This window comes from Oryzias latipes, chromosome 10 (genome assembly GCF_053564925.1).
Source record: "Oryzias latipes strain Hd-rR chromosome 10, Olatipes_Hd-rR_3.1".
In the NCBI taxonomy this organism is placed as follows: Eukaryota; Metazoa; Chordata; class Actinopteri; order Beloniformes; family Adrianichthyidae; genus Oryzias; species Oryzias latipes.
The window spans coordinates 10,333,472-10,349,111 of NC_136246.1; positions in this window are offsets into that span (position 1 = coordinate 10,333,472).

Genomic DNA, 15,640 nt, shown 5'->3' on the forward strand with positions numbered 1-15,640 from the left:
AGAGTGGAACTATTTGGCATAATGACGACAATACATTCGAGCAGGCTTGAAAGAGATGCAAAGAGACCTAAAGACTTGGGTGAGCTGCACCAGAGCAGCCAAGAGAAAAGAACCAACATTTAAGAAGTTCTGCTAAAGGTTTGTGGAAGCACTTTCCCTTCAATTATCCTTTTTTGTTGTTGCAGCTTTTACCAAAGTAATTTTAGCCATCCTGACTGACATCACAGGAAGGCTTATCCAATGTTTTGTTACACAGTAAGCAAAAACAGGCTTTTAACCCTTGTGCTATCCTAGGCACTTTGACATAGGAAGTGGGGTCATCTGGACCCCCCAAGACAGTGCGCTGAACCTTTTTTCTGCAATGGTTCTTGATCTTTACCGTTGTCCATGGATTACGTGAAATTTTCCACCTTTATCCACCTTTGTCATGGTAGGGAGAACATGACAAAGGATCGGGTCATCTGGACCCCATAGGATAGCACAGGGTTAAAGTTTTTTTTAAACAATGTGTGCAAACTTCTGGTTTGAACTGTCCAGCAGTCACACTGATCTCATTAATGCTTCTGTGTAAAAAACAAACACAATCCAAAACGTTATGGTGATGACTGGTGAGTTTATTTTAGAAAAGAAAAAACAAACAAATAAATAAAGAGAGAGATCATTGTCAAAATTAATAATTATCCTAAAAACCAAAGATATTTGGGTGAGCAGTTTGGTACTAGGAAAATATCACTTTACTACATTAGAACGTATACAGTTAGTATTCACACTGTGAGTTTGCCTATTATGTATAGAGCTCTGAAAAAAAAGAAGAAAAAGCCTTATTCAAAATATAATTTTACAGAGGTTTTTAAAACACAAACTCTTAAAAATATATTTAGTTTAGTATATAGTTTGAGCACAAGACTCTTTGCCCCAAACAATCATGGATTCTTCAATTAGAGCATGTTCCTTGTCTGTGAGAAAGTCCAGTTCAACTGGGCTTCATTACCAAATGTAACATTTTATGTTTTGTTTTTTATATCTTGAAAAAAAGATAAAATGTAAACAACTTCTTTTATGTTCACATCTAAACTGTTTTTCTCGGGTCTAAAGGCGTGACACCATTCTCCTTATGCAGAAGGAAACTAACTTCAGTTTGTGAAAATAGTAATAGATCAAATAGAAAAATAAATAAAAAAGTTCAAAACTTTACTTATTTCAATGATGAAGACATCTGTCTACATTTAAAATAAAGAGGAAAACAATTAGCAAAAAGTATGTAAAAAGGATTTCCCCCATTGTGAGGATGTGTCATCTCTCATCATCATCCTTCGCTCAACAATTTCAACACTAACTCACTGTATGTTTTTCATTTTACTGGGTTTTTTGTCATGTCGTTGTTAAGTTGAGTTAAATAAAACACTATTCTCCATCAGAAGAAAGGTTTTTTCATTTTAACTTTAGGCTGTAACACCGATTCCTGACTCCAAACATGCACACCCTTCAATTTCTAGCACTAATAAATCTGAAATCTACCAGTAGATGGCAGTAGAGACTAACATTCTGTTTTTTTCTGTGTTCACATGAGATGACAATTGGTGGACAAACCAATAAAAGAGGAATACATTCATTTCCTCTGTTGTCCTTTAAAAGCAACAGTAATAATGAAGTTGATGGAAGAGATATGAAGCATGAGTAGTTTTCCGAAGGTCAGCACCTGTATGTGATCAGTCATGATGTTCTCTCTCATTTGCTTCCTGCAGAACTACTTTTGACAGCCAACAAACATCTTTTTGGATTCTGCTCCTGCGTGCTTCCCACTGAAATCAGGCTGACTGTTTCTGTGGAACCGTCTGTTCTCAAAGAAGTTGTTTCTTTGGGCCAACAGAAAATAGAAAAAAAGTTAATTATTATTTTTTTCTTCTAAGAACAATGTAGAATCGTATAAAATCTGACCCAAGAAATTCAAACAAAATATTCCAATTAAAATGTGGTGAATTTAAAAGACAACTCCTGGCTTTGTAAACCAGAACAAACATACTTTGGTCCAGATCGAGTCCTGAACCTTGCGTTTGTTCTGTATTTAGACTGCCCTGACTAAAGATCTCTTCACTCATTGGTCAGGAATTACGAGGGCGGGTAAAAAACAACGAGAGGCAGAGATTATGGTAGTCATCCGCTTTGCAATCCTTGTGGTAGTTCACTGATTCAAACTTTATATTTCGCCGACCAATTTTAAACGTCAGTGTCAGGCTCAACACTTTTTACTTGCCACTTTGGTCAGGTGGAAGCATGTTGCAGGGTGGCAAGAAAACAGCTAAGAAGGTGCACTGATAAGTGTTTAGGACATATAGATTGTCGGAAAAACAGTAAGAAGTAATGTGTGTCGCATAAAAAAATGTTTTAATGGCTCTGAATTCATCCGATCACATTTCCATGAGTTCTTGCGTCTCATCGTTTTGGTGTTATGGCATTACTGGTATTTTTAGAGAATTCTGCTAAAGAACCAAGGTAGGATGATGTCACAGCAGAACCTATTGGGAACAAGACACAGAAAAGCATTTAAGAAGCATTTTCAGTTGTGTTAATATAAAGGTTCTTTTCTGTTATAACACAACAATTGTTGCTTTATATTTGTCCGTGGTTCATTTGTTGCTTCATTTCTACCCTGTTTACTTTGGCTACGGTGGCCGTTTTGGTTTCATTTCTCTTCTCCGGGAAGGGAAATGTATTCAGAGTGAGGAATCTCAGAGCGAACCGGAGCTCAGTCCAATTGGAACCAACCGAGACCACATAGAAAGATGGGTCTGTCCCGGACCAGGTTCCGCTTGCAACAGATTCAACAAAAATGGCAAGCAATATTGGAGTTCTGAGCCAGATACCAGCTTGGACGAGGAAAGCGAAGACGCACATGGATCTAGTTGTTAACTGGTGGATGCATTAGAATGTAGCGGATCAGGGAGTTTGTGGCCCACTGCAACACAAACACAAGCTTTTTCAAACGGTATTTTTTAATTTTCGCCTGATTCACGATTCATTTACTCTCTTCTGAATTGTTAGGAATTATTCATCTCTTTCTCCGGAGCTCTTATTCCTTCCATCCATCCATCCATCCATCCATGTTTTATAATGTTCTTTTGTCAAAGCAACAACTTCCAAAAAATGTGTCCCTTTATTGAATATAGTAGCTGAAACTTTATTTTTTAGCACATTTGCAAGACATGTCTACAAAAGATTTTACAAACTCTTGCATTTCCATTTAAATTATACCATTTTATAAATACATATCATTACAAAGTTCCCATAAAAAATCTTCCATATTTATTTTCTCATTTTAAGTGTACTTATTTATTGTTTTAATCTTTGTTTCTTTATTTTTAAATATAAACACATGTGGTTCTCCGAAACGCCTAACTAGGTATTTCAGATCAATCCTGGGGTTTATCCTTACATCTGTAAAGAAAACATTACATTCATTTTAGTTGCATGTCTCAAAGCCTGCAGTATTTTTACACTTTTTTCATGAATGGAAAGAAATCAAATAATCCAACCATGGCAGGATCCAGACTGGTTTTACTAAAGGGAATTGGATCTTATGAGTAATAAAGATGAAGTGAATGTCACCACAGGTATATATTAACCTCCAGGTCACCAGAGAGGTGCTGACAATTAATTTGCCATCACAACAATCTGAATTTTCATCTGCTTGGCAGCTGTACAGAACACCTCTTCCTATTCTTAGATCTGGGATGAATAAATTCTGCTCATGTCTGTTCAGGCAGAGCCCTGCGTCTTCATTAGTCCTTTCCTCCATATGTCTAATGCTCTTTAGGCACCTGAATGCCCCTTCCCCTGCCACCGGTTCCCCCCACACTCCAGAGGTGTCACCAGCGGCATGTTTGTGCTCCTGACAAGCTGAGAAGACACGTAAACTCCAGAATTTCTCTAGATTGGCCCCGACACCAATCAGCTCCTGTCCAAGGGAGCAGGGCGGCTGAGAAAAATAAGCCGGTGCCCATGCAGTAACCGGCTGCTCTTATTTACTGCATGTTTAAACAGGCATGTGAAGGCATCAGTGCTGTGAAGCTTTGTTCACAAAACCGAACCAGAAAAAACAAGTTGTGCCTTTTTCTGCATAACTGTAAGAAGAAAACTGTCTTTTTTACTGTTTCTTTGAGTCACATATCCAAAAAAACTAAACATGTGATCAACAGCACACCAATTTCATATTAAACAGTGGACACAGAAAAAAATGAACTGATTTACAGCCTGCCCTGGCTAATGCTAGACCGATGAGTCCTATGAGTCTGCTAGCCCTCACACATAAACCATCTTTGAGCAGAGAGGAGCAGAGCAGCCAAAAGGGTCTGCTTCACAAACAACAACCTCCAGTTTTTCATCGAAGCGCAAACAGACTCCCTTGAGTGGGCTTTTTATTGTCTAAGCTGCCAGTCTACATATATTACATGGAGGCAGGATGATGGAGAGCCTCAATAAGTTTGTATATGTGTGAAAATGTCACCTCTTGGGAGAGGCAAAACAAAGCAGAGCTATTTCAGAACTTATTTCACAAATTATAAGCTATTGATGGAGTTATTATTGAGTTGTGACCAACATAATAGCCCATTTCAGTAATTTATTATTATTATTTTTTAATAAATTATTTAAGCTAACTGACTCCCACAGCTTTCAAGATTGCTGGGAGTGGGGGACCGTCAAGCTGCCATTAATGGTCAAAGCATGTCTTGCTGCGAGGACTTCACCAAGTCTGTTTCTACACTTACAGACACGCTCATCCGTGTTTACGTAGATGAATTTCCCACCTCAGCTCCTCATGTTCAGTACACTCTCATTTAATCTTTACACCTCAGGTTGATGAGGCATTCACTCCAGGTGTGAGGAGTGACACCCCAGCGCCAGGGATGACGACCAATCAGACCCAAGAAGTCCTGTTGATGACACACACACACACCAACACACACCCACACACAAGAAACACTAAGATGTTCAAACATAAGCATAAACTATGTTCATGATGCTTTCATGGTTTTACACACAAACAAGGAGGATCAGAAGTTTTGTAAAGAAGTACACTAAAAACAGATTATGGACTCTTTTTATTTTACTTCACAGCATTACTTTATTATAAAAATATAAATAAAAAATACAAAAAAGTTAATAAAACATATGATTAATCAATTATTGAAAATGGTTAAATTGGTTGACTTTTAATGATACTACTTCACTTGCTCCAAAAAAATTGATAAGTTGATTCATGATTTTCCCTAATGTAACATAATTTTGCACATATTTTTAACTTTTGATACTTGATCAAATTTTGCTACGAAAATTTCTGAAACAGTGTAATGTCTATTTTACTGATATAGTATTTTTTTAAGAATATCAATGTGTCAGGTGGAGAGGGCTGGTGAGCATGTAGGACCCAAATTGCAGAGACGGAGGCACACGGTTCCAGGGCAAGGGGTTTATTAAACTAACTGAAAGCGCTGCAGAGCAGGGAAACAAAACTAAACTTACTGAGAGCAAAACATGGATACATGGCAGAAGGGAGTCAGGGAGGAGACGTTAATGGACCAGCACAAGAGGAAGGCAGAGACAAGACTTAAATACAAACAGAAATGACAAGACACAGGTGAACATGATCAGGAGAGATTGGGAAGTAAAACTCAAAAGCATGACATAACAGAAAACCTTTCAAAATAAAACAGAACTCAAACATGACAGAACAAGATGGAAAGCAAAAACCAAAACAAAGAAACCCAAACCATGACACAATGACTTTTATAAGTAACATAATCTGCATATATATTGGATACTTCATTGCCATGTTGATTTCTAAAAGTTAATTTTTACATAATTTAAGTAATTCATCTGTGTCATGTGCTTTATTGATAGTTCAAGATTCTTAATCCTGTCTGATAAAAGCTAAGAACCGGATAATGATAAATCATGTAAGAAAATGGTTACGGTAGAACAGCGGTGGGATTATATAAATTCGTTTCCTTCCACTCCCTTTCAAGCAATATTTATTAATATGTCTAATTATCCTAAGTTTGATTAGTTATTGTATGAATGTATAACTGATGATTGTATAGTTTTTGTGTATAATTCCTTTTTGATTACTTGAAATAAACCATTTCAAATCAAAATCAAATTAAAAAAAGCTACATTTATTACATTTGGGGCAGATGTAGTAAAGAAGTAGAGCGGTCGACCTCTGATCAGAAGGTTGCAAGTTTGGTTCCTACCTTGCCTGCCCATGTGTTGAAGTGTCTTTAGGCAAGGCACTGAACCCCACATTGCTCCTGGTGGTTACTGGTTGGCGCCAGCATTTGGTAGAGGAGCCGCCATCAGTTTGAACAGCGAAGAGGCAGAAAGACAAGAGAAAACCAAACAAAAGGTTTACAATGAGCATAATCTTTTGTAAATAAAGTATCAACATGATTAAAAAAAGATTGTAGGAAAAAAAGGATAAATAGATAAATAATTTATCTGGTTAACACTTCAGAATTTATTAACAAAAAATTACCAGGTAGGGCATCATAAAGATGACAATTGACCTTTCATTGTAGTGTGCATGCCAAAGACAAACATTTTTCATTTTTTGGTAACAAATGTAAAGCGATTATGATCTAACATTTAATGTTAGGCATTCATCAGAGAAATTGATCAGTCAGTCTATGAGAAGTTGAGTAAATGTATACTTACACACAGAGTGTATGCAAGCTTGTGTTCAACAATAAAAGCCGAGATGTCCTGAAAAAATGTGTTATATTGAATATTTATTTTTATTTTCTGTGCTTCAGGTTGTTTTTACTGCCTAATAGCAGCATGTCATCTTAGTGGTTTGTTACTTTGTGTTTTCAACTTTCTGGCAGAGCCTGTGTTTTTTGTCCTAATGTAATGCAGAAGTTTGTTTTTTTTTCTACAGGGCTTTTCAGAAAAATATGACAAGTTATCCTAATAACAACGGTTTTCTGTGTCTGTGCTTGTGCAGTTTCTCACTGTGTTTTTTGTTGCAGCAACACCCGCACCTCCCTGCTGTGCAACTAATAAGGGATTAGTATTCATTCATTAGAAATAAAAGCTTGACTCAAATGAAGGCCTGTTACTGTAAGCAGCGAGAACATAGTCTTTATAAAAAAATGTTGAGTCATTAGCAACACAGGGTTATTTAGAAGACAGCGGACTAGTATAAACATATCATGCAAATGTTAAAGTAAGAAGGCAAAAGATTAAAAACAGAGCATTAGTAATTGTTTTTAGAGGGACCAGGAAGACAATTCTGAAGCATGTCGCTTTGAGAAATCAGGCTGGCAGAAAGACTTAGGTGGTAGATGCTAAGTGTAAATATATCCATCAACCTTTTATGAATGTGCAATAAAATTTGAAAATGAAAACTGAGAATGGGTGGAAACTGGGAGGTGCTACTGGAGCTGGATGACTTGAGGGATTCACTGAGGCTTCAAAAGTTGAATATAACAAGAAATCGACCGCAAGGAAAGTTAGAAGCAGCCCTTTGTTCTGCATTAGTTGAAAAGAAGGTCCCACCTTGACAGCCATGTGGTGAACCCCTGTAACAGGGAGCTCAGGTCGGCATTTGTTTATCATTCAAACATACTCATGTCCACAGACTGGGTTAGTTCATTGAAAAGTGCCCTTTAGCGTTAAAAAATGTCTTGCTGTCACAGAGACTTTTGCTTACAGTCCCACTTCAATCATCTTCTGATCTATAGTAAAAGCATTCCCAGTGGTCTTTTAATTATGACTAATTAAGATTTTTTTTATCCAAAAAAAGAAACTTTGGTAATGTCATTTCCACTCCAGAGCATCCTCTTTTGTTGGCGCTGCCTTTGTCATCCTACCTCTGATGTTCCACACCTTGGTAGAGCATAATTACCATGGTACGCCACATCAGACCCAACAGATCTGTCCTAGGTGTAAAGGTTCCTTTTATGCACAGTTTTTCCCACCTTAGTCCAAATTATTCCATAAAACGAATGAATAAGTTGTGGCCATTTTTAGTGGATGCACACCTGGGCTGACCTGGAGAAATTATAGAGCACAGCCGTGTTGCAAGCTGCTAGTCCCAAACAAATCAATGTCCCATACTGCACCTGGTGGGGGTATTGAGGACTAAAGGCGGACACCGCAAAGTCGGTTGCAACACACAACCAATAATTGAAAACAAGTGATTACAACACAACCCAAAAGAACCAGAACACTGAAAAGAACCAAAAGTGAAACCCCAATCACTAAAGCAGAAAAAAAATATAATAAACAAAGACTCCCCTGTTAGTATAGTACAGCATGTAATGCCAAGTTTTTACTATTCATAGGACACTGTCCAGGGCTCCACTAGCTCTCTTTGAACAAATGCTGCATCATCTTAGCAGCAGCTGAAGACCCTCGGTTGCTCTTCAGGCTTGTCTGCTACTCTAAAATGGCCCAGTCGGGTTCCGACACACAGCAGGCCCATATGTCAGCCATGCAGGGGATTGTAATAATTGTAGGATATGTGGATGTGCATGTGGATGCTACTGGGGTTCAAAATTGATGAAGCAGATGCACTGGATTCTCGTTCCAAAAGGGCAGATGTGCAGGAAGCTTAAAGGATCCCTGAGGAAAAACAGAGCAGTCAAGCAAAGGTGTTAATTGAATTGTCAGAAGGAAAACCTCAGGTCTTATTGGCTTCTGTCACTTCAAACATGTCAGGAAATCATATCAGAAAATGTAATTAAACAATCCAGTTTGCTTGTTCTTCTACAATAGGAGATACATGGAGATTTAAACCATGGTTTTTCAGACTTTCAACTTGTTGGAGTATTTGCTGTATATCCTGACCGCAGGGTTAAAGACTATTTTCTGATGTGTTTGATGCCAGCGTTCCTCATCAAAGCATCTGGAACTCTCCAGACGCTCAAACATTCTGTCTGCTCCACTCTGATTACTGCTGAAAAGAGGAAGCCCTTCATCGCTGCGTGTCAGTACAGCACCTTCATGTTGATAGAGGCAGGAAACCCACAGGCTTCCAGCTGAGACATCTGTGGCGAGTCTTACAATGATGTGTCCTCAGTGTGCACAAAGTCTACACCCCTGAAAAAGGCCAAACAGTAGCTCCTGGCATTTGAGTTTGATGTGTGATTTCTGAGATGGCGCAAACAGAGTGCAAACAACGTTTGGGAATTTTGACAGTTGGCAATTAGGGGGGGGGGACCACAGGAAATTGAAGGAAATCTGCTCAGGTCTAACCACACATGTGATTAAAGCAAGCTGGAAGAATCTATTACATGTGTCACTGTTCAAACAATTCTGACATTTGAACTGAGAAAAGAAAAAAAGGCATTTTTTCTCTTCTGTCATCTGTTTGTGTATACATAGAAATACACAAAATGGAACACTTTATGTCTAAAATCTGTAGTATATGCAGCCTAATATGGTCCCAGAAAGTTAATATTTTTTGTGGACACACACACAAAAAGCCACACACATACACTCACACTGTTTTGGGGCTATGGGGGCTTAGTAAACTAATGAATATCCATCCATCCATTTTCCAAACCCTCCTAATTCCATTTGGGGTCAAGGGGTTGCTGGATTCTGTCCCAGCCACTGTTGAACAAAGGCGGTGTACACACTGAGCAGTTTGCCAGTCCGTCACATAGGGCCAAAATACTGAACTGAGAACACTAAAATTCACAATGCAGCGAACTGATTCTTTAAGAGCAACTATTAGTTTTACAACAAAGTTTTTTGGCAACTTTTGATTGACTGATTCACTTGTGATTCACTAAAGTAATTAAGACACAAGTAGTAAAGTCAAAACCCTCATTGATAGAGAGAAAGACATAAGCATCCTTTATTTTGAGTTAAAAAAAAACACATAGAGGCCATAAAGTGACAGCCATGTGGTGAACCCCTGTAACAGGGAGCTCAGGTCTGCATTTCTTTGTCATTCAAATATACTCATGTCCAAAATCTGGGTTAGTTCATTGAAAAGTGCACTTTAGCGTTAAGAAATGCAAAGTGGAGGTGACACATAACGTAAGGACTTCCTGCCTATTTTATGGCATTCTAGAATTTAGAACATTTGGCCATGGAAGTTCGTGAAAAAGAGTAAACCGTCACGTTTCTCATTTTCTGCTACATTTTCATCAATAATAGGTTAAAAAAAAAAAAAAAACGTCAATGGCTTGGTTAGCTCAGCCTACGGATCAATTGTGCAGCTTTTTTACAGTATATGTTTGATGATTACAAAACTTCGTGCAACCCTGGTACCAATTTTGCAGGTAACAGGGTTGCAAATCTGTACTATTAGCTTTTTCTCAGGAGTAGAAGCTAGTTTAGCTCTGTGTTGCTGATGAACAAGATGACAAACTTACTTATCTAAATAGGAAAAAAAGGTCTAATTCTGATTATACGCATAACAGGGTTGTATGGAGTAGAGTGAGACGTTCAATCTAACTATGTTGTAAAAATACCATAAATTGTAGAGAGAAAATCCGTGTGCTCTAGCCATTCTTTTGGAAAAGTCCAGTGTATCATGGGATTATGTGCTAGAATATTCTTCTACCCTGTTAAAAACCTTACAGGGTTGTGTGCATGTTGTGGGACAGGTATTTATTAACAATAATTATTATTTGACATATTAATTAATTAAAAAAAAGCTCACAAGAGACACCAATGACAAACTCAATATAAGAATATGAATTTTAATTTTAACTATTTTATCTACTATTTATTTTGGGCATTGGGGGGTGGGGCATGAAAACATTTTAGGTGTTATTCCAGACCTATTTGGTATTTTTAAAACTATTTTTAAGAATTATTTTTTCTTATTTTAGTAGATTTGGTGTCAGGAGAAGTATATTGAGTCAGAAACTGCACGTTTTACTATGTATATACTTAGTATACTCCAACTCTGGAATGACCTTGGCAGTAATATTCTACAGCTGCGTACTGCAGCTTTCCTCTGATTAGTTTTCTTAATAAAATTCATTTTGAATATAACCGCACCCCATCATTTATTGTACTTGTGTGGTTTTGTTAATGCATTTTGGTCTGCATATCAAGCTGGAATGGAAAACAAATCAAACAAAAAGAGGCAGTACGCTTTTCATCATAAAACCCCTTTACCTCTTTTAAGCATGACTAAAGACAATAAAATACCTTCTGAGCCCCAAACACATCAGTTTTGTTACAAAAATGCTTTAAAGTATTTTTACATGCACATTTTTCCCCAACTCATTGTATCTTTATATCCATTTTAGAAATATTTAATTTTCTGCATTTAATATTTCTGTGTATCGATGTGTGGCACTAAACTTTGGAAAGGGTTAAGTAAGGAGCTCAAACAATGTTCAAATATCCAAATATTCAAGAAAAAGGTACAAAGAAACTCTGACTTCACAATATGAAGATAAGAGGAGTTAAGGATCAACAGGTGTTTGAATAATTCCAAATACATGTGTGATTGTGGTGAAACAATCAAATCTCTTTTAACCCTTGTGCTATCCTAGGCACTTTGACATTGGGAGTTGGGTCATCTAGACCCACTAGACAGTGCTCTGAACCTTTTTTCTTCAATGATTTGTGATCTTCACTGGTGTCCATGGATTACATGAAATCTTTCCACCTTTATCCACCTTTGTCATGGTAGGGAGAACACGTCAATGTAAGGGTGGGCTCATCTCAGATAGCACAAGGGTTACCAATTCCCATGTTAAGCTGGACTTACATTTTTTTAAGTCCAGCTGATATGACTCAACCTCAACACTACACCACCTGGATGAACGAGAACCTTCATTGACAGTTTGAGTCAATGAAGAACCACAAAGTACAGAATATGAAAAATAGCATTACGTGAAACTTCTGAAATGACGTGAGACTTGTATAAGTGAAACAATCGTTAAATTAAACGTTAGTACCTTGTTTTAATCTCTAAGGGTCAGCACACAGACTGTCTAATCTAAACTAAATCCAGATGACATCCCCTAAACCTACTACTAAATATTAAGGACTAACAAATGCTAATAAATTTATAATCAGTTTAATACCACATTAGTCATGCTTGTTTATGTCTTATAAGTAGTTTAAGGAATATTTGAATCAATTTATAAACAGCTTATTTAAACTTGTAAGTCAGTTGTAAGACATTTACAAATGCTAATTAATGTAATTATAAGCAGATTAATAAAACAATAGTGGTGATTGTTGATCTTATAAATGGTTTATTAAGGACTCTTTCATAAAGCGTTACCATTGCTTTGACTACACTACAACACTTGACATAAATCAATGCATCAAATCCAGTGTAATTTATAATGCACTAATGTAGTGTAACTCCTTTTTTTGCTATAAATATTGTATTTTACACATTTACAAACATTTTTCCCTTTTTTTCGTTCATGATTGCAGTTTTTGCATTGTACTTCTCCATGTTCTATCCCACTGTTGCATACTTCAAATGTATTCTGTGTTAACAATAAAAACCTCATGTTATTTGATCCTTTCTTATTGTACCTAAACCAAATCTATAATTCAAAAGTAACCAGAATACAGTGCAATATAGATTTAAATGGACTTTATTTCTCACTGAAAACATAGATACTCTAAAAAAAAGATCTTTGCAGCTCAACGGGGCAAAAAGAGCTTTTATCTTCCCTTTTTCATTTGCACCTTTTTAGTCTTAAAGGGAACAGTTCAAAGATTATGAAACTCTATTCATCTATATTCACTATGAAGAGGGAGAGAAGAGGCAAAGAGATTGACCCCTTTGTAATGATAAAACATTTTCCCTTAGGAGCTGAGCTCCATCTTTTTCTCTGCGGTGCTTGTTTGACTTTGGCGTCAAATAAGATGTAAAGGGGAGCAGCTCTGACATTTTTGACTCCGGCACCCCAACGTCTGCCATCAGCATGTGTGGGCATGAGATGTTATGAAGGTGTGTTTGACACAGGGACGACAGCAAACACTCATGGATGTGCCTTAAAAACAACAAAAAAGGTCAAATGAAAAGAATTTGTGTTTTTGTTCACCACAGGAAAGGGGTTTGCTCTATTTTCTATTATTACGGATTTCATATTATGCAATGTAACAAGTTAATTGGATTCCTCTCAAATGATCATCTTTTGCTCTAATAACAATGTAATTATTACATCAAAATGATTGATTTACAAAAATGGAAAAGTCATCTTAAACAAATTTCACCAAATTTAGTTCTAAAAGTTCTTTCTGACAAGGGAATAAAATAAATAATCACTCATTACCATGGTTACACAAATACACTCTATATCGTAGGTATTCCATACAAAAACTGGGATTAATATTTCAGCACGTCACATACATGTCTTTAAATCAGGTTTTCTATTTAAGTTTTCAAACTTTTTGTGTCAGTGTTTTGGGAATGAAAACGTTTTAGCCTTTTATTATTTACAAAGCCCTGGCTCCGGCTCCTGACAAACGAGGGACAGTACAGAAACAAAGTTTATCATTTTTACTAGCACTAGTTCCAAATGTTTTACTCCTCAAAGACTATTAAAAAGACAGAAAAAAATCTTTAGGATTTTAAAGAAACATCAAACTTAATTAAAATTGGATTTTGTGTTTTTGGTAGCAGCTACTATTCTTTCATGTTTACCAACATTAATTATTAATATTAATTATTAACATTAATTATGTACAGCAGACATAATTAATTCCCAAAAAAGGCTTTGGGAATTTTCTGGTTTTTCCCCTTTTGGTAAGTTTCCAATACCATTTGAGACGTAATGTATAGTTTTGAGGGGGAAGTTTTCTTTAAGGCAAACCTAAAGACTGCAGCTGTTTGTGTTGCTATTTCACAAATGAAAAGGTTGATCATAAAACTGACAAGTCAAAGAAACTGAACAGAAAGCTTCAAGTTTAAAAAAAACGTTTATTAAATATTTTACCTAAATCTAACTGCACCTGAAATGTTGTCTAAAAGACACTGTACTACAATGAAATCATCTGTAATGTCACTTAATTGAAAAACGGGTCACCTAATTAAAAAGCCTATCATTTTTTTAAATGGTGTAACTGTATTATAAAGAGTTAATTATCAACAGATTTTGAATTATTTCAAAAAAGCAAGTCTTAATTTTTCTAATTTGAAATGAGGAGGAAAAGCCCTTCTACTGTCCAGAGTGGAATGGTGAAGAACTACAGGACAGAAAACGTGAACTAAGTTCTATACAATAGATTTTTAAGGAAAGCTTGAATCATGCAAATTGCATGATCATGCAAAGGAGTTTCAGAAATGCCTGGATCAAATATGATATGAATGGTTGAATAAGCTTAAAGAAGAAGAAGAAGAAGAAGAAACCCTTTCCAGTAGTGTAAGATTTCCAGCTGAAATAGTCCTAATAAACACTTCCTTACTTTTGTGCCATTATTCATCTAAAGGCCACGAGTGATCACAGACAAGCTCAAACATGACTTAGTAAAATTGTTCCTTTATGACAACATTTAATATGTCAGCTGATGAAGGGATGACTAATCTTGTGATAATGTATACAAAATTAAGTGGTTAAGTGGTTTGAGGCTGCTTAAATTAATTAAAATGTGAGCCTCACTGTAAGCTTGTCTACCATGACTGTCAATGGCTCAGCAGGGTGCTGGCATCCGACACGTTTATATATCAGCCCTGCAGGTGTGTAAACCCATGGGCCAACAATACGTGTTTTTAACTGTCAGTCAAGTCATTTATGTCAAAGTTTCAAAGTTTACTTGTTTTTATCAAAAGATGAATATCAAACATAGATAAATACTAAACTTGTGAATTCTGGTGCAAAAAAAGACAAGCACTCCCTTCATGGTAAAATATGAATGAGAATTGATTATAAATAAAGCAAAAATGTCAAAAGAACAATATACTTATATCCCCAAAAAAGAATTGTGGGGACACACATAGATTGCACTTGCTTTTAAATTAGAATATGCAGGGGATTTACTAAAACTGGGTTAACAGGTGCAAACATCAGTAATCAAATGAGCATTTGGTGTGCTGTTTTAAGGTGGGGAGAAAGAACAGGAACAGCCTGTGCACAAAAATGTCTAAAATAAAGATGTGCTATTGGCAAAAAGGAGAAAATAGAAAGGCATTATTAATGTCAGCTTGAAATTTCATGGCTAGGTTTATATCAGTCTTTAACTCATCCAGAAGCACAAACATTGCAACACCAAATGTGCCATAGCTTTTGTCTTGTGGTGTGGATGGAAAGAGGAATGGAAGAGAAGTGATCCCATAGTTGGGGAGAGCAAAGATGGAGATGTTGAGGTTCTCTTTGGAAGGCAAATGATGTGCTGTGGAGACCCCTCAGGGGAGCAGTCAAAGGACAAAGAAGAAGAAAACGGACATTAATGATTGTTAATCTCTGATGTCTGACAGCATGAGTGCAGCACAAACTTTGGAGGTTACCTATAATCACAAGAGAATGCTTTGTTTTGAAAGCGGTTTTATACACTCACAGTGCTCCCACATATTATTCATAACCCAGAAGTGACACTAAGGCCAAATCCGAATTGCTTTCCTACCCCTCTGGCCCCTTCCTGTTGATCCAATAGTAAGGGAATTTGAAGCTGTAGTGGTGTCTAAACTTGTTTTTTTAAGGAGGAG